The sequence below is a fragment of the Mustelus asterias genome, chromosome 10 (assembly GCF_964213995.1).
Source record: "Mustelus asterias chromosome 10, sMusAst1.hap1.1, whole genome shotgun sequence".
Classification (NCBI taxonomy): Eukaryota; Metazoa; Chordata; class Chondrichthyes; order Carcharhiniformes; family Triakidae; genus Mustelus; species Mustelus asterias.
Genome location: NC_135810.1, coordinates 9,327,111 through 9,348,037, shown reverse-complemented (window position 1 = coordinate 9,348,037; position 20,927 = coordinate 9,327,111).

The window sequence follows — 20,927 nt, the reverse complement described above, 5'->3', positions numbered from 1 at the left end:
GTCAAAAATATGCCCAGGTGTTTCCTAATGCAAGCCAGATTGCCTCATTAAAAGGTGGCACAAAAGCACGTATACTGTGCCATGTTTTACACACTGTAAGCTGCCCAACATACTGGCAAATGGTGAACAGGCATCTGCTCTCTGTTGGTAGATTCAACATTATAATGTTACTTTTTTAAAAAAAACAAACTTTGTTTGGTTACAGTTGGGCCTCCAAATTCTGTGGATTTTTGCATCAAGTGCCGAAATAATCTAATAAAGTACAATCTAATAAAGCAAAACGTGAGATTTTCCCCTCAACCATACCAAAGGAGCCATGTAAACAGATCATGTACGATCCAATATTTGTAAAAATATTTATTCTTTCATGGGGTGTGGGTGTCTCTGGCAAAGCCAGCATTGGTTGGCCATCACAAATTGCCCTTGAATTGAGTGGCTTGCCAGGCCATTTTGGAGAACAGTTAAGAATCAACTACATTGCTGTGGATCTGGAGTCATATGTAAACCAGACCATAGAGTCAGAGAGTCACAGAGGTTTACAGCATGGAAACAGGCCCAACTTGTCCATGCCGCCCTTTTTCTTAAACGACTAAGCTCGTCCTACTTGCGTTTGGCCCATATCCCTCTATAGCCATCTTACCCATGTAGCCGTCTAAACGTTTTTTAAAAGACAAAATTGTACCCATCTCTACTACTATCTCTGGCAATTTGTTCCAAACATTCACCAAGCTCAGTGTGAAAAAATGCCCCTCTGGACCCTTTTGTATCTCTTCTCTCTCACCTTAAACCAATGCCCCCTAGTTTTAGACTCCCCTACCTTTGGGAAAATATATTGACAATCTAGCTGATCTATGCCCCTCATTATTTTATAGACCTCTATAAGATCACCCCTAAGCCCCCTATGCTCCAGAGAAAAAAGTCCCAGTCTATCCAGCCTCTCCATATAACTAAAACCATCAAGTCCCGCTAGCATCTGAGTAAATATTTTCTGCACTCTTTGTAGTTTAGATAAGGACAGCAGATTTCCTTCCCTAAAGGACATCAGTGAACCAGATGGGCTTTTGTAAAAAATAACAAATCAAAGGTGAGCTTCTTGGCCACCATGGCTTCGACTAGCTTTCAATTCCAGATTCATTAATTGAACTCACACCCCTGCTAGGGCTACTATGGTGGGATTTGAACCCATGTCCTCTCAGCCTGGGTCCCTAGAGCATATATCCACTGGCTTAACCACAATGCCACCATTTTCCCTTCAGTATCTTCTGTTGTGTTAATATAAGCTAAATAACACAACAATGCAATTAATCAGAAAATATTTTTAGATAAATTCTGGCCTTGGGTCACTGCCAGTGCGGAGTTTGCACTTTCTCCCTATATCTGCGTGTGTTTCCTCCAGGTGCTCCGGTTTCCTCCCACACCCTCCAAAGGTGTGCGGGTTAGGTTGATTGGCCATATTAAATTGAGTCTTGTGTCAGGGGGATTCGCAGGATAAATATGTGGGATTATGGGAATAGGGCCTGGGCGGGATGGTGACCGGTACAGACTCGATGGGCTGAATGGCCTTCTGTACTCAAGGAATTCTATGGTTCTATGATTAGAATCAAGAATTTTAATATGTACTCTTCAGAAGGCATTTTGATTTGATTTGATTTATTATTGACACATGTATTAGTATAAAGTGAAAAATATTGTTTCTTGCTCGCTATACAGACAAAACATACTGTACATAGAGAAGGAAAGGAGAGAATGTAGAATGCGAAGATGAATAAATAATAGGACAAAGCAGATTTTTCTTTTGCAGGATGTTATGAAAACATAAACATGTTGGATATGGGAGAAGCAAATCCTAGTATAGCGGAATTCCTGCCAGAATTGAATCCAACTGTGATTCATGCCACAGGACGCCTCTCACACTTAGATCCATTTCTATGATGCAAACAAACAAAATATGTCACAACTTGTGAATAAAGACTTGAAAGTCTAGGTGCATGCCACTCCCTCTGAGCTTTTCCTTTAATAGCTCAATATCTGGAGAGCTTTAAATCTCTTCCACCATCCCTTCTCCCAACTGTCTGTGTGGAGTTTGCACATTCTCCTCATGTCTGTGTGGGTTTCCTCCAGGTGCTCCGGTTTCCTCCCACAGCCCAAAGATGTGCGGGTTAGGTTGATTGGCCATGCTAAAATTGCCCCTTAGTGTCCTGAAATGCGTCGGTTAGAGGGATTAGCGGGTAAATGTGTAGGGATATGGAGGTAGGGTCTGGGTTGGATTGTGGTCGGTGCAGACTCGATGGGCCAGATGGCCTCTTTCTGCACTGTAGGGCTTCTATGTTTCTATGATTTCTATGATCTGTAAATCGGCACATTAATATTTCAAGCAAACTGTTTATCTACCAAGCAAATTGGCGGATAGAACATTTTACTTGGTGTTTTAATGTTTTTGCTTCAAAACCAATGAAAGGACAATGGACTCAGTCACTTCCCATTGCGTATGCTATCACAGCCTGTTTGTGCAACACATTAAGCTTACATGGTCAAAGGAAAGAATAAACTCTTCCTGGAAACAGGTTGGTTGAAGTCAATTTTTAATTTGCCCTTTATCTGCTCATCAGGCTGCTTTCTATTCTGGTGCATCCATCACATTCCTGGTAATCCAGTTAGAGAATAGGTGATGGTCTGATGGCTGTCACTCATGAAGATCAATAATGGATGTCAGTGCTGGAGGATGAAATGCTTTTGATGCCTTCGTTGTTCTGCATCGAGTATTCCCAGAATAGATACATTAGGTCAAACCTGCACCAGCAATTTCCCATCTTAATAACGGCACCTGCCTTTGCACCAACACAACTTTTTCTATTTTCCGATATTGACCATCAGTGCAATAACCCTGAAATTGACTGTGAATGTGTGTCAAATTACATTTCGCTGCGATGTTGCGCTGAGTGCAGATTTGGTTGCGAGCATCCCAACATTAACCCTTTAACGCTCAATCCCACAGTTACCTGGAAAGCTACAGCATTCTTATTTAATGTCTCGGGGGCAGGGAATTCAGATGGTGTTCGTGGAAGTGGAAATGAATAGGGTTGGGAAGCATTTTCCGATCAGGGCCAGTGTGATCTCCTGGACTCGTTTCGATCGCCTCAGGGGGTCGAAGAGGAATTTCCCAGATTTTTTTTCCCCATATTGGCCCTGGGGTTTTCACTCTGGGTTTTCGCCTCTCCCTGGAGATCACATGGTCTGGAATGGGGGGGGTGCGGGTGAGTTAATAGGTTGTGATGAACAAAGCATCGTAGCTGTGAGGGACAGCTCGGTGGATAGGATATTAGTATGTAGATAGGCTGGAAAATTGGGCAGGGATCCTGGATTCAGGATTCAATCCTGGACCGGGGAGCTGCGCGGGCTTGGAGGGCCGAAGGGCCTGTTCCTGTGCTGTATTGTTCTTTGTTCTTTGTTGTTGTTCTTAATTGGGTTCGATCCCCGACTTGGGTCACTGTGCGGAGTCTGCATGTTCTCCCCGTGTCTGCGCTGGTTTCCCCAGAATAAGTTTGAGTTTGTAACCTCAGTTGATAGAAAGAATGAATCTGATCTGCTTTACCAGGACTTGATGTTAAACTTGCAAATTCCAGAAAGTGAAAGTGTGATCAAATGTCACTTACACTTGTGTCAAATAGAATATATCAATTGTTTAACATTTTAAGTTGGTTCATTTTTACTGAAATTTAAGAATTATTTTTTGAGCAAAGTTTAACGTTTCTTTTCATATTAGAGAAATAATCATCCAATAATTGTTCAGGTCTTCTCCCCAGTATAAGTATGAGCAATATTGTAATACTGTTGACTGCAACTAATAGAGAGATTTGATTTGATTTGATTTGATTTATTATTGTCACATGTTTTGGGATACAGTGCAAAGTATTGTGTCTTGCGCACTATACAGTCAAGGCACACTGTTCATTGAGTACACTGAATATCACAGCTGTACTGCGGAAGGACACCTTGGAGGGCTCATACAGCGAGGCAATATGGGTAGAGTCAGGAATAGGAAGAGTGTAGTCACAATTTTGGGGGTTTACTATAGGCCACCCAACTGCCAGCGGGAGATAGAGGAACAGATACGTAGGCAGATTTTTTGCAAGATGTAAAAGTAACAGGGTTGTTGCGGTGGGAGATTTTAACTTTCCCTATATTGACTGGGACTCACTTAGTGCGAGGGGCGTGGATGGGGCAGAGTTTGTAAGGAGCATCCAGGAGGGCTTCTTGAAACAATATGTAGATAGTCCAACTAGGGAAGGGCCCTGGTATTGGGGAATGAGCCCAGCCAGGGGGTCGATGTTTCAATAGGGGAGAAGTTCGGGAACAGTGACCACAAGTCAGTAAGCTTTAAGGTACTGATGGATAAAGATGAGTGTAATCCTCAAGTTAAGGGGCTAAATTGGGGGAAGGCTAATTACAATAATATTAGGCAGGAACTGAAGAATGTAGATTGGGGGCAGATGTTTGAGGGCAAATCAACATCTGGCATGTGGGAGGCTTTCAAGTGTAAGTTGATAGGGATTCAGGACTGGCACATTTCTGGAAGGATGAAGGATAAGTATGACAAGTTTTGGAAATCTTGGATAACGAGAGATATTGTGAGCCTAGTCAAAAAGAAAAAGGAAGCATTTGCCAAAGCTAGGAGGCTGGGAACATTCAAAGCAAGTGTAGAATACAAGGAAAGTAGAAAGAAACTTAAGCAAGGAGTAAGGAGGGTTAAAAGGGGTCACAAAAAAGCATTGGCCAGCAGGATTAAGGAAAATCCTAAGGCTTTTTATACATATATAAAGAGCAAGTGGATAGCCAGGGAGAGGGTTGGCCCATGCAAGGACAAGGGAGGGAATCTATGCATGGAGCCAGAGGAAATAGGTGAGGTATTAAATGAGTACTTTGCATCAGTATTCGCCAAAGTGTAGGACTTGGTGGATGATGAGTCTGGGAAAGGGTGTGTAGATAGTTTGAGTCATGTTGAGATCAAAAAGGAGGAGGTATTGGGGTTCTTGAGAAACATTAAGGTAGACAAGTCCCCAGGGCCTGATGGGATATATCCCAGAATACTTAGAGAGGCAAGGGAAGAAATTGCTGGCGCCTTGAGAGAAATCTTTGTATCCTCACTGGCTACAGGGGAGGTCCCAGAGGATTGGAGAATAGCCAATATTGTTCCTTCGTTTAAGGAGGGTAGCAAGAATAATCCAGGTAATTACAGGCCAGTGAGCCCTACATCAGTGGCAGGGAAATTATTGGAGAGGATTCTTTGAAACAGGATTTATTCCCACTTGGAAATAAGTGGACGTATTAGTGAGAGGCAACATGGTTTTGTGAAGGGGAGGTCGTGCCCCACTAAATTGATCAAGTTTTTCGAGGAAGTGATGAAGATGATTGATGAGGGTAGGGCAGTGGATGTTGTCTACATGGACTTCAGCAAGGCCTTTGGCAAAGTCCCTCATGGCAGAAGGTGAAGTCAGATGGGATCAGAGGTGAGCTGGCAAGGTGGGTACAAAACTGGCTCGGTCAAGAGGACAGAGGGTAGCAGTGGAAGGATGCGTTTCTGAATGGAGGGCTGTGACAAGTGGTGTTCCTCAGAGATCAGTGCTGGGACCTTTGCCATTTGTAATATATATAAATGATTTGGAGGAAAATGTAACTTTGTAAGTTTTTTGTGGACAACACAAAGGTTGGTGGATTTGCGGATAGCAATGAGGACCATCAGAGGATACATCAGAATATAGATCGGTTGGAGACTTAGGCAGAAAGATGGCAGATGGAGTTTAATCTGGAAAAATGCATTTTGGAAAGTCTAATATAGATAGGAAATATACAGTAAATGGCAGAACCATTAGGATTATTGATAGGCAAAGGGATCTGGGTGTACAGGTACACAGGTCACTGAAAGTGGCAATGCACGTGGAGAAGGTAGTCAAGAAGGAATGCGGCATGCTTGCCTTCATTGGCCGGGGCATTGAGTTTAAAAATTGTTAAATCATGTTGCAGTTTTATAGAACCTTAGTTAGGCTGCACTTGGAAGATAATGTTCGATTCTGGTCACCACACTGTCAGAAGGATATGGAGACTTTGGAGAGGGTACAGAAAAGATTTACCAGGATGTTGCCTGATATGGAGGGCATTAGCTATGAGGAGAGTTTGGAGAAACTTGGTTTGTTCTCACTGGAACGACGGAGGTTGAGGGGCGACCTGATAGAAGTCTACAAGATAATTCGAGGCATGGACAGAGTGGATAGTCAGAAACTTTTTCCCAGGGTGAGTCAATTATTAGGGGGCATGGGTTTAAGGTGCGAGGGGCAAGGTTTAAAGGAGATGTACGAAGCAGATTTTTTACATGGGGGGGTTGGAGCCTAGAACACGTTGCCGGGAGAGGTAGTGAAGGCCGGTACGGTAGTGACTTTTAAAGGGCGTCTTGACAAATACATGAATAGGATGGCAATAAAGGGGATATGGTCCCCAGAAGGGTAGGGGGTTTTAGTTAAGTTAGGCAGCGTGGTCGGTGCAGGCTTGGAGGGCCGAAGGGCCTGTTCCTGTGCTGTAATTTTCTTTGATCTTTGTTCTTTGTATATAGTAGAGAAGGAAAGGATAGGATGCAGAATGTAATGTTACAGTAATAGCTCGGGTTTAGAGAAAGATCACCTTAATATAACGTAGGTCCATTCAAAAGTCCGATGTCAGGAAGGAAGAAGCTGTTCTTGAGTTGGTTGGTACGTGACAACCTTTGTAGTTCCTTGTGGTCTTGGAAAGAGCAGGAGCCATTCCAAGCTGTGATTTAATTTAATATTGTCACATGTATTGGGATAGCGTGTTTATTGTGTCACGGGCATTCAGCCTCTGATCTTCAGGTAAGCGTTCTCCAAGGCGGCCTTCACGACACACGACAGCGCAGAGTCGCTGAGCAGAAACTGATAGCCAAGTTCCACACACATGAGGACGGCCTAAACCGGGATGTTGGATTTATGTCACATTATCAGTAACCCCCACAGCTTGCCTCCTGGACTTGCAGGCTGTCCTGTCAGGAGACAATACACATCTCTTTAACCTGTGCTTAATGCTCCCTCCACCCACATTGTCTGTATCTTTAAGATCTGGCTGGTTGTAGGGATTCGCATTCTAATCAGTATTCTGTCACTTGATTTTTGTGTCTCTGTGCCGTGTTTGAGAGCACATTTCCACTCCATCTGACGAAGGAGCAGCGCTCCGAAAGCTAATGGTGTTTGTTACCAAATAAACCTGTTGGACTTTAACCTGGTGATGTTAAAACTCTTGCTGTATTGTGTTCTATACAGACAAAGCATACCATTCATAGAGTACACAGAGAGAAGGAAAGGAGATATAGTGTTACAGTCATAACTAGGGTGTAGAAAAAGATCACCTTAATATAAGGTGGGTCCATTCAAAAGTCTGATGGCAGCAGGGAAGAAGCTGTTCTTGAGTCAGTTGGTACGTGATCCTGGATAAGGCAGAGGTCGGAATTCATGCCAGTGAGAACAGAGGATTTGGCGCTCAGCCAAAACTCCATTCACTCCATTAGCTGTGGGCGAGGACGGAGAATTCCAGCCATGATGTAAAAATTATTAGCAGGTCAATTTCCTGTTCTCATGAAGAAGATGAGAATAGACAATCATCATGGAAAGATACACCATCCAAGTGTTTGCTTCAGGAGACGCCTGACCGACACTCATCTCCATCAAGATGAACCTTGGCTGTCTGACCTCGACTGCATCAGCTGGTGGAGAAGGCACATTCTCAGCAGCTCATGTAATAGTCCGCCCACAAAATTCGAAGACATCCTTACCAGGTGCAGAATTCCCCTGAATAAGTAGCAAATCATTTATACGTTTTCCTTGTCTGAAACAGTATCACCGCACCATGAAAATAGAGCAGCGCAGTTCACAAGAACAAAATTTAGACGTGCTTTAATATGGTAAATTGAATGTTCATTCCTGAAGTAGCCTAAAAATCACCCTCCCATTCACAATGATGCCATTCGTAAAGCATAGAGAACAGAAGCATGAAATTTTCTCACAAGACAAAAACAGAATTGGAGGGTCAAATCTACTCAGACTGAATCAAATGTAAATGACCATAATTAGTCAGACTCCTTTGCTGATTGTTGAACTGTTGTTATCCTCTTCATCTTCTTCGCTTTATAATCCTTTGCATCTGCTCTGAGCATCAAAGGCTTTCTCTCAGAAAATTTGTGGAAAGAATTGATAAATTTAGAACATTGTCTGTGAAAACAATAACCAGCACAGAATTAATGAGAGGATGCCTCGTGCTTGTGCTTTTCTTTTCATCTTTCATGGGATGCGAGTGTCATTGATTGGCTTGGCCAACAATTGCTGTCCATTCCTAATTGCCCTGGAGAAGGTGGTGGTGAGCTGTCTTCTTGAACTGCTGTGGTCCATGTGGTATATCCACAAAGCTGTTAGGAAGGGAGTTCCAGGATTTTGATCCAGCGACATTGAAGGAACGGTGAAGTAGTTCCAAGTCAGTATAGTGAGTGACTTGGAGGGGAACTTCCAGGTGGTGGTGGTTTTCCCATGCTTCAGTTGCTCTTGGCCTTCTTGGTGGTAAAGGTCTGGAAGGTGCTGTCAAAGGATTATCACTAAGCTGCTGCAGTGCATCTTATACAAAGAACATATTGCTGCCGCTGTGTGTTGGTGGCAGAGGGACTGAATGCTTTACTTGGTGGAAGGGATGCCAATCAAGTGAATTGCTTTGTGTTGAGACACATGAGTGTTGTCGGAGCTGCACTCATTCAGGCAATTGGATAGGAGTAACCTATCACAGTCCTGACTTGTGACTTGTTGATGGTGGACAGGCTTTGTAGGATTGGAAGGTGAATGACAGAATTCCTAGTCTCTGACCTACTCCAGTAGCCACAATATTTATATGGCTAATCCAGTTCAGTTAAGCTTTAAGTTTGTTTATTGGTGCCACAAGTAGGTTTACATTAACACTGCAATGAAGTTACTGTGAAAATCTCCGATTCGCCACACTCCGGCGCCGGTTTGGGTACATTGAAGGAGAATTTAGCATGGCCAAGGCACTTAACCAGCACGTCTTTGGACTATGGAGGGAAACCGGAGCACCTGGAGGAAATTCATGCAGAAATGGGGTAAACGTGCAGACTCCGCACAGACAGTGACCTGAGCTGAGAATTGAACCCGGGCCTCTGGTGCTGTGAGGCGGCAGTGCTAACCACTGTGCCACCATTCCACACCAGCATATTATTGATAGTGGGGCACTCAGTAATGGTAATCCCACCAAATGTCAAGAGGAGGTGGTTTGTTCTCGTTTGTTGGAAATGGTCCTGGCCTGACTCTTACACGGCATGAATATTATTTGCCACTTAAAAGCCTCAGCCTTTGTGTTGTCCAGATCTTGCTGAATAGAGGCACCAACCGTTTCAGTACCTGAGGGTTGTAAATGGTTCTGAACATTGTGCAATTGTTCATTCATCTGTGAATATCAAAGAACAAAGAAATAGAACAAAGAAAATTAGAGCACAGGAACAGGCCCTATGGCCCTCCAAGCCTGCACTGACCATGCTGCCCGACTGAACTAAAACCCCTGACCCTCCCGGGGCCCATATCGCTCTAATCCCATCCTGTTCATGTATTTGTCAAGATGCCCTTAAAACTCACTATCGTATCTGCTTCCACTACCTCCCCTGGCAGCGAGTTCCAGGCACCCACCACCCTCTGTGTCAAAACCTTGCCTCGTACATCCCCTTTAAACCTTGCCCCTCGCACCTTAACCTGTGCCCCCTAGTAATTGACTCTTCCAACCTGGGAAAAAGCTTCCGACTATCCACTCTGTCCATGCCCCTCATAATCTTGTAGACTTCTATCAGGTTGTCCCTCAACCTCCGTTGTTCCAGTGAGAACAAACCAAGTTTCTCCAACCTCTCCTCATAGCTAATGCCCACCAGACCAGGCAACATCCTGGTAAATTTTTTCTGTACCCTCTCCAAAGTCTCCACATCCTTCTGGTAGTGTGGCGACCAGAATTGAACACTATATTCCAAGTGCGGCCTAACTAAGGTTCCATAAAGCTGCAACATGACTTGCCAATTTTTAAACTCAATGCCCTGGCTGATGAAGGCAAGCATGCCATATGCCTTCTTGACTACCCTCTCCACCTGCGTTGCCACTTTCAGTTACCTGTGTACCTGTACACCCAGATCCCTCTGCCTATCTATACTCTTGAGGGTTCTGCCATTTACTGTATATTTCCTATCTTTATTAGACCTTCTAAAATGCATTACCTCACATTTGTCCGGATTAAACTCCATCTGCCATCTCTCCGCCCAAGTCTCCAATCGATCTATATCCTGCTGTATCCTCTGATGCACCTCATCACTATCCGCAAATCCACCAGCTTTTGTGCCATCCGCAAACTTACTCATCAAACCAGTTACATAATGATCAGTGATGAAGCAGCAGAAGATGGTTGGGCCTAGGACACTACTGAAGTAAAGCATCCTTTCATAACATTTATGGCAAAAATAGAAAATTGTTGGGGTCTAATTTATCTTGGGGTTCTGGTCTGGCACCCAAACAATATGGTGAGGGAAAATGAGCTTTTCTCACTTAAACTTAGCCCGTGAACAGGTACCACAAAAAACACCTCTATTGACACAAGGTTTACAGCAACGCTAAGAATGTTGGAAATCTTTAGTTGAAATGCATTCATATCAGGTAGATCTGCATTAGAAAGTCATCATGGTGCTCACAGAGCTTTCCGCAAACAGTAGCTCGCAACAATGAGATTATCAGAGCACCACTGAAAATGTAAATCCCTTTTAAATACTAAGACAAGGTGTGACCTTCTCTTTGCTTGGAGACATGAAAAGTTTGGATTATCAGTCTCGTTGGGGGAAAATAAATCACATCAGTGCCAGGTCACATGATATTCCGAATCAGACACAATGATCTGAGGTATTAACTGGATCAGTTAAGTACACTGATGTTAAATGTCACATCCGTCACAGCCACAATTAGAAACAGATAACGTGATCCATTTGCTCACAAAGAATGGGGATCTAACTACTTCATCCTTAAGAAATAAAAAGGTGAAGGAATCTAAAAACAAGCATTCTCTAAAAGGGCCATTGCAGACTAATTCTTCATGCTTTATTGCCATCAAAGGATAGCTGCACAGAATGTTGTGGGTATCCTTTTGTTTACTTTTCATTGAAGTTGTATAACCAGGGTCAAGCTATTGTGTGCATCCAAATTTATTACTGGAAATTAAAATGTATAAAGGAAAGTCAATAGCATCGAGACTGCATCAGAGTCCTGAATGTAAAGGACTCACTGTTTATTGCTGCTGTTGAAATAATCTGGCTTAGAATGATCACATCTCGTTTCTGTTTTCATGCTGTGGTGAATAAAAGACGAAGGAACAACTCGTAATTATATCTTGGCCTCCATAACCTCAAGATGATCCAAAGTGCTTTATAGCCATTGAAGTGCGTAGTGTTCAATGGTTTGATTGATCTATGTTTGATTGTTCTAGTTTGGCCCCTGATCTATGCAAATTTACTTGATCGCATACGTCTGCGGGTATATCTCAGGAGCTAATTAAACAGAGAAGCTTCTAGAGGAAAGACTTGGGTTCTGGCTGACACCATGGGCGGAATTTTCCCATCCCACCTGCCACAGGAATCGTAGCGGGCGGGACACGAACCATGCAAAGGTCCGTTGACCTCGGGCGGGATTTTTCCGATCTTGGGGCAAGTGAGGCTGGAATATTCCACCCCATGAGTTTGTGGTACAGACCTTGTGAGCTCTGAGATATTTTGAAGTATCGTTAATAAACCTGTTGTAGTTTGAAACTGCTGTTGTCTCTGCACAAATAAATCAGACAAAATAAGATGTACAGCAACCTGAGGAATGAATAGCAAATTGCTTTTGAAGTATAGTCACTGTTATAATGTAGGAAGCACAGCAGCCAATTTGCATACAACAAGGTCCCAAAAACAACAACAAGATAATGTGGTTTTGTGACATTGACCGACAGGTTGCATTGGTGAGCCTCACCAGGATAATTCCACTTCCCCTTTTTAAAATAATGCAATGGATCTTTCACTTGCGTCCAACAGGGTAAATGGCACCTTGGTTTAGAATCTTACTGATGAGATGATAGCTCTGTGGATGGCACGGTGGCACACTGGTTGGCACTGTTGTCTCATAGTGCCAGGCACTTGTGTTCGATTCCCGTCTTGGGTCACTGTCTGTGCGGAGTCTGCACATTCTTCCCGTGTCTGCATGGTTTTCCTTTGGGTGCTCCAGTTTCCTCCCACAGTCCAAAAGACGCGCTGGTCAGGTGCATTGGCCGTGCTAAATTCTCCCTCAGTGTACCCAAACAGGTGCCAGAGTATGGCAATTAGGGGATTTTCACAGTAACTTCATTGCAATGTTAATGTAAGCCTACTTGTGACACTAATAAATAAACTTTAAAACTGACAGTGCAGTGCTCACAAAGTAATGTACTGACGTATCAGGTGAGACTTCCATGCCTCAGTCCTGGAGTAAGTTTTGTGACTACAACGTCCTCACTCACAGGTAGAAATGCCACCAACTGATCGTGTTATAAGACTAATGGATGATAATCAGAGAATTGGCAGCAGGAATATAAAGACTTTTAACTGGAGGACAATAGGTTGGATTTATCCGACAATTGCCATGACAACGGTTCAAATTCCTGAACAAATTATTAACAGTACAGTGACTAATCTGTCAAAACCATCTAAACTGTTTCATTCCCTTATTCGTTTTAATTCTTATCTTCCTGTTTTATAATATTTGCGTGGTATACCCGAGAATGTAAATGTTTGAGCAACAAACAGAAGGTAACATTTTGGGTAGAAAGTCAGGAGGAAGTGCTTTGCATCAGTCTGCAAGTGAGATAAAAATTCTCACCCACTTGTAAGCATGTCTCAAAATGTTCCAATTAGTGTTTTGCTCCCAACATGATCTGTCTGATTTCCCCATGTTCAATCGATACACAAATCCACTCTTCCAAGGAATATTGCCCACAGTTAATAGAGTGGTCTTTTTTTCATTTGTCCATGATGCAACTATCTCCAATTCATGGAAATGTATAATAATTCCTGTTCACCAGTTAGGTTAATAACAACTGCAATGATTATTTATATATAACAATAATATGGAGGCTCATGGCTCCAGGATCAAACTGATACAGAAACTCACAACTACTGGGGTGATTCCTTCACCCTGCTCCCTGATTACCCAGGTCAGTTTCAGTTTATTCATTATTGTCATAAGTGGGCTGACATTAACACTGCAATGAAGTTACTGTGAAAATCCCCCAGTTGCTACACTCGGGCACCTGTTCGGATACACTGAGGGAGAATTTAGCCTGGGACAGTACATCTAACCAGCACTTGGACTATGGGAGGAACCCGGCGCACTCGGAGGAAACCCATGCAGACATGGGGAGAACGTGCGGACTTCACACAAACAGTGACCCAAGCCGGGATTCGAACTGGGTCCCTGGCATTGTGAAGAAGCATAATATCAGGGAGCTATATTGAAGGGTCAGAGTGGTCCAGGCACCTGAACTGCATTTTGAAGAGCCCTATGCACCGCTCCACTGTTGAACGGGTGGCAACATGAGCCTTATTATATTGGGATTCCCCCTCAGCCTCAGGCCTCCGCACAGGCATCATCTGCCAAGTCCGAAGCGGGTACCCATGTCCCCCACAAGCCATCCCTGCACCCTGGGCACCTCCTCAAAGGCCTCAGGGGCATCGGAGCTCCTCAATATAAAGTTGTCACGTACACTGTCGGGGTGTCTGGCACAGATGTGGCACACACCAACTGCACATTGATGGAATGAAAGTCCTTTTTGCTCATGAATCTTCCTGAATTTTACACTGGGGCCTTGAGGGTAATGTGGGCGCCGTCTCTCGCCCCCTCGACATTTGGCATCCCCTCAATGGCTGCAAATCCTGAAGCCTGGGCTTCCTGCTAGACCTGGTCCAGGTCAAATTTATGACACTGGCCAGCCCGGGCATACAGGGCTTCCCTGGCCTCCTTCACAGACTTGTGGAAGGATGATTGGGAAATGCCACAAAGGTCTCCACTGGTGGTCTGGAAGGACCCTGTGGTGTAAAAGTTTAAGGCAGCCATCACTTTCACAGCCATTGGGAATGGGTGCCCCCATGCCCAGAGGTGCCAAGTCTGCAACAAATGGCACAGGTGGCACACTGTCTCCTTTCAGAGCTGGAGCCATTGACGACACGCGATATCTGGCAATTGCTCAAAAGACACTCACATGCGAAACTGCCAGGATCTCCACTCCCTCCTTCTCCTGCCCCCACCTCGGGGAGAATGGTGGCCACATCCTGCCTCCAATGGCCATCTCCCTCTCCTCCTGCAAGTGGTAAGACCTGGGCCTCCTGTGCACACAGTTCTTTCTCCTGCTCCTCCTCCTCAGCTCCAGCAGCAACCAAAAGAACATCCAGATCAATGGGTTGCATTGCAAAAGCCATCTCGTCAATCTGAAGAGGCGGGAGGGTAGGGGGTGGTTGGTGTGAGGGAGGTTGGAGAAGGGGAGAGATAGATGGAGATGCCAAAGAACTCTGCTCCCCCCAGCTCAGCAACACTCCCTAACCCCCCACCCCCACAGAACCCCATCAACATACACTAGATATACCTCTCTACAGACCGCAGAATGGCAACACAGCACCCCCCATTCCAACCCCCCCCCCCCCCACTCACAAGCACACACCCAGAACCCATGCAGTATTGGTAGCAAACAGCACTGCTTGACAGGTCCTGAGGCTGCGGCATTGCCCCTCCAGAGAGTTTCCAGTCCATCCCCCAACAGCAACTGTGATTGCTGCTGCCAGCACTAGGACCCAGAGTCAGTGCTCAGATGCGGGTCAGTGCTGAGAATCCGAAGTTGGACCCCATGAACAACAACACTCCCCACCCACCCCCCCCCCCCCCACCCCCCCCCACAGTCACAGCCCCCCCCCAACCCAAAACGCAACATGGCCACCATGAAACAACACCCCCTCAGCAGCAGGGAGCAGTTTGAAAGCAGAGACTGACTTCCTTCACTGCTCCAGCGCCCGAAGCAGACGTTTATACTTGAGGTGTTTTTCTCACCGGTTCCAGCTGCAGCAAACGAGATCGCTAATGCAGGTGAGCTGAGACGATTGGGAGCGAAGCTCACTCATTGTGATGAATGCAAAACAAAATGCAAATTGACGTTTTGCCCATTTTGGGCGGGGTCCCGATCGCGCTGATTTGTTTTGTGGTAAAATGGGAATGGGAGCGAAAATGGGCACCATTCCATTCAATTACTAGGGGGCACAGGTTTAAGATGTGAGGGGCAAGGTTTAAAGGAGATGTATGAGGCAGATCTTTTACACAGAGAGTAGTGGGTGCCTGGAACTCATTGCCGGGGGAGGTAGTGGAAACGGATACGGTAGTGACTTTTAAGGGGTGTCTTGACAAGTACATGAATAAGATGGGAATAGAGGGATGTGGTCCCCGGAAGGGTAGGTAGTTTTAGTTAAGTCGGGCAGCATGGTCGGTGCAGGCTTGGAGGGCCGAAGGGCCTGTTCCTGTATTGTAATTTTCTTTGTCCTTTGTTCTTTTGTTCATCCCCGCGAGTAAAGTTTTTTTAATGTTTATTTATTAGTCACAAGTAGTTTTACATTAACACTGCAATGAAGTTACTGTGAAAATCCCCTAGTCGCCACACTCCGGTGCCTGTTCAGGTACACTGAGGGAGAATTTAACATGGCCAATGCACATAACCCGCACATCTTTGAGTGTGGGAGGAAACCGGAGTACCTGGAGGAAACCCACACAGACACAGGGAGAGATGCAAACTCCACACAGACAGTGGCCCAAGCTGGGAATCGAAGCCGGGTCCCTGGCGCTGTGAGGCAGCAGTGCTAACCATTGCGCCACCGTGCGTCGCATCACTCCTGATTTTATTACTTTTTCCCACCGCAAAACGGGTGCAATGAGGTTGTAAAATTCCGCCCATCCTTTCCTTTGGTCTCCTTTGGCTTCATGCACTTACTTCTGTGGGGAGTGAGTGCCTTCTCCAATGATGATTTCAATTACATCTTCAACTCCAATTTACTCATCGGTTGGTGCAAGAACGTTTTTAATAATTGCATAAACAGCATGAGTTTTCAGTTTTTGAGCTGCTACATCAACCTGATGGAATTGCTGCTATCTATCAGGACAACAAGGGCAGCCATGTTGGGATCTTCATCTTTCAAGTGTTAACTCCATGCTGTTATGATTCTTCACTATGTCAGCAATGCCAGGTACCTTTCAGCACGTAGGTTTGAGATGTGCAACTTGAATGCAAGTCATCCTGACATCAATACAGAGGTAGAAGCAGGGCAAATGTTGCCTACAGACAACAGGAGTGTGTGTGTGTGGTTTCTCTCAGTCTGCGTCTGATCAAGTTATTGAACGGATGGTCAGTGACTCCAAGACAAAAGGAGATTTGACAGGATTTACTCCCGATAAGGGACCAATTACTGAGAGTTATTGTGAGACAAGCAAAGATGGATATGTCAAAAGTGATCCACTTTGCTCCAGACAAAAGCTGCATGAAAGTGTTGAAAGGAAAAGGAGGTCAGTTGGGGGAACGCAGATCACCAAAATCTTCTCTCCCGAACCAGAAAATCGCCGAATCATTGAACAAAATTTCTGTTTTAATAAAGTAACAGCAAGGAAACTGTTCTCAGTTCCTTCATGAGGGATGATGCAATCTGCATAAGAGATCACTGATTTCATACCCTCTCTGTTGGACACGGAGGATAGAGTAATGCACTTCATCAGAATGGCAGTGAAATCATTCTGGAGGTGACACCAATCCTAGTGCTGTTCTCCAACTAAGAAGAAGCCAGTTAGCTGTTTCACAATGCATTCACCATCAGTTGCAGTGATTATGTGTAATCATAAATGGTCCTGTGCTAATGGCTTTGTATTGTGCTTGGTACTGTGCAAGGATATTGATGCTAAGCGGGAAAGATGGTGATGTACTGGTCTCATAATCCAGAGGCCCAGGCTAATGAGCTGGGAATATGTGTTCAAATCCTCTCCCAGCAGCTGGTGGAATTTGAATCAAATTAATAAATCTGGAATTGGAAGCTCATCCCATGCACTAATGGTGACCGTGAAATTAACATTGATTTTTCTAATGACACATCTGGTTCACTAATGTCCTTGAGGGAAGGCAATCTGACTGCCTTACCTGGTCTGGCTTTCTTTTATATTCATTCGTGGGATACGGGCATCATTGGCTGGCCAGCATTTATTGCCTGAGGGCAGTTGAGAGTCAACCGCATTTTGTGTCTTTGGAGTCGCAAGTAGGCCAGACCAGGTAAGGATGGCAGATTGCCTTCCCTGAAGGACATTAGTGAACCAGATTGTTTTTTCCAACAATCGACAATGGGTTTCATGGTCATCAGTAGATTCTTAACTCTAGATTTTTAAAAAATTGAATTCAAATTCCACCATCTCCCTTGGCGGGATTCGAACCCGAGTCTCCAGAACATGAGCTGAGTTTCTGGATTAATAGTCTAGCGATAATACCACTTGGCCATCACCTCCCCTATCGCTTACAAGTGACTCCAGATCCATCAAATTACAGTTGACTATGAGCTGCCCTCTGGTACAGCCTAGCAAGCCACTCAGTTCCAGGACAAACAGGGATTGCCAAAAATGCTGGACTTGTTAGCAATGCCCACATCCCACAAAAGAATAAAGTAAAAAGCAAGCTGTACTTTCTCACAAGAAGATGAAACAACATGCATGTAATTGATGCAACTTGAATCTTTAATCACTTTATCTAAGATGTTTGTGCTGCTCGCATTAGGTCTCTCACTGTTTTTCAGGATGCAATTCAGGCCGCTGAAGAAGAATCATCTGCACTCAAAACATTGGCTGGAAATTCCCAGTCTCGCAAGTCCCAACACCCCTATCAGCAAGAACGGAGAATTTGGCGCTCAGCCAAATCCCCACTCACAGCAGCGGGACCGGAGAATCCCAGCCCCAGGCGAATTCCAGCCATGTTTCTCTCTCCACAGATGTTGCCAGACCCGCTGAGTTTTACCAGTATTTCCTGTTTTATTTCAGGGGGTGCTGTGCATTGATTGGATGGGTGAATCCAGTGAAAGTCCTGATGAGCCGGAGGGCATCAGATTAATGCCAACAGCACGGAATCCAATCCCCTCTCTGGCTGAGGCCCATTCAGGACAATCCTCCTTACCCTACCCATTGTGGGGATTGTGGTGCTATATGGTGCTTGAACCTGCAGTGGAATCACAGAATCATAGAATCCTACAGTGCAGAAGGAGTCCATTCAGCTCATCAAATCAGCACCGGCCACAGTCTCATGCAGGCCTTATTCCCATAACCACATGCATTTAATCTAACTCGTCCCCCTGATGCTAAGGGGCAATTTAGTGTGGCCAATCCACCTAACCTGCACATCTTTGGATTGTGGGAGGAAACCGGAGCACCCGGAGGAAACCCACACAGACACGGGAAGAACATACAAACTCCACACAGACAGTGACCCAAACCAGGAATCGAACCCGGGTCCCTGGCGCAATGAAGCAGCAGGGCTAACGGCACTGTGCCTCCCCAAAGTTGGGCAAAGAACTGAAGATGAAGATGTCACCGTTGAAACTTAAAATGTTCACTTTTTGCGCTGTTTTTGGAAATTCTATCCCCTCTCCCCCACCACCCCCCCCCCCCCCCCCCCCCGCCGCCTCCCGCTCCCATCCCCCGGAACCTTGATAGCGGTGTTCTATTTCATGCAGGGGCAGGACAGACTAAATGGTGAGAAACTGTTCCCGTCTTCAAAAGGGTTGAGAACCAGAGGAATCAGTTTTAATGTAAATGACAAAAGAATCGCCAAAAAGATGACGAAAAGAACATTTTTTTGAATGCAGTGTGTGCTTTGGCTCTGAGATGAGAGTGTGTTTGGAGTCAGTGTCAGACATGACTTTCCAAACAAATTTGGAAACCTTCCAAAGAGAAAAAAATATACATGCGGAAAGTTCCGGGGAATGGGACTGACTGGGTTACTCTTGCAGAGAGCTGACACAGACATAGGAGGCCGAGTGGCCTCTCCTATGCTGCAACTATTCTTTGAGACTGTGATTCTAATTCAAAAGGCTTTTGCATTTCCAAAAATATTACTTCTATGACATTGCCCTTGCCCACGCTGTGTTCCATTTTCGTAGAACTCAATAAGGATGGTCAAATATGAATTTTGCTTTTGAAAAAAGTCTCTCATTTCTCCTTCCCTTCTCAACAAGTAGGCAAATGGGTGGCACGGTGGTTAGCACTGCTGTCTCACAGCGCCAGGGACTTGGATTTGATTCCTGTCTCGGGTCACTGTCTTTGTGGAGTTTGCACGTTCTCCCTGTGTCTGCGTGGGTTTCATCCAGATGTTTCAGTTTCCTCCCACAGTCCAAAGATGTCCGGGTGAGATGGATTGGCCGTGCTAAATTGCTCCGGTGGGGCAGGACCTTTCAGCCAAGCTCACCCCAAGGCCGGAAAATCCCACCCAATGTCAACAGACCTATTCATGGTCCGTGTCCCGCCTGCTACGATTCCCGTCCTTAGTGTCAGAGGGATTAGCAGGGTAACATGGGGTGACAGGGATAGGGCCTGGTGGGATTGTGGTTGGTGCAGACTCAATGGGCCGAATGACCTCCTTCTGCACTGCAGGGATTCTATAAAATTATGCTCTTGAACTCTTGATGCCAACTCCGGAGGAAGCTATTTATCCCCTAATTATCAAATTGCCTGCGACTAGAATGATTCTATGCCGTTCCTGTAACACTGGAAATGCCTCCTGCTACAAGCTGCCAATATATGAACTGAAATATGAATGATATTTAATAGCAGAAAGAAATAAAGTGGCTGACAACATTGCTCCTATCTGATATAGTGTAGCTCCTTAGGTATCGACCCGGGGCTTATACGCAGTTGATTTATGTTAATATGTACAGAAATAACTCCTGCACTTGGGGGCATTGCCAGTTTGCAGGTATGGTTACTATCTCTCTCAGCAGTCTCTTGTGAAGCTAGTGAGCCTGCATGGCTCCCCAGTCATAAAAGATAAATTGATGTTAAAAGCAAACTAATCTGTCATGCATTCTGTTGAACAATTTCTCGTCTTTGTTTGCAGACGTGGCATTTTCCCATTTCCCAAAATCAAACAAGCGTTGGCTTGTTGTTGAAGACTGAGCCACCGCCTCACAGACGCTTATCTATTCATGTTACAGACATGTTGAGGGGTCGGAAGAGATAGAAGAAAGAAAAAATAGAGAGAGGAAATTAGATTTTGCGAGATAACTCACATAAGAAGGAGAGGTGAAAATAAAGAGAGCATTGTAGAGTCTTTTCTCGGCTTGGAGCCAAACAATATGTTATCCTATTCCCACCTGTGTTTCCAAGGTAATATCTCAGGTACACTGTGCTGTCAAATCAAAACGTGATGCCAGTTTGCAAATGTATTGCTTCAATAAGGTATGAATTAAATTTTAATTAATGGTTGCTAATCCTTCTAGGCTTTGAAATGTCTAATTAAAGAAGAAATTGGGCCTGATTTTAAACTTTGTGAGTTAATAGTTTAAAATCACGTCATATCTACATATAAAGAGAGAAAAACAGAGAGAGAAATGCCTCTACTTTCTCAGAAGACTAAGGAAATTTGGCATGTTCGCTATGACTCTCACCAACTTTTACAGATGCACCATAGAAAGCATTCTTTTTGGTTGTATCAAAGCTTGGTATGGCTCCTGCTCTGCCCAAGACCGCAAGAAGCTACAAAGGGCCGTGAAGGTAGCCCAATCCATC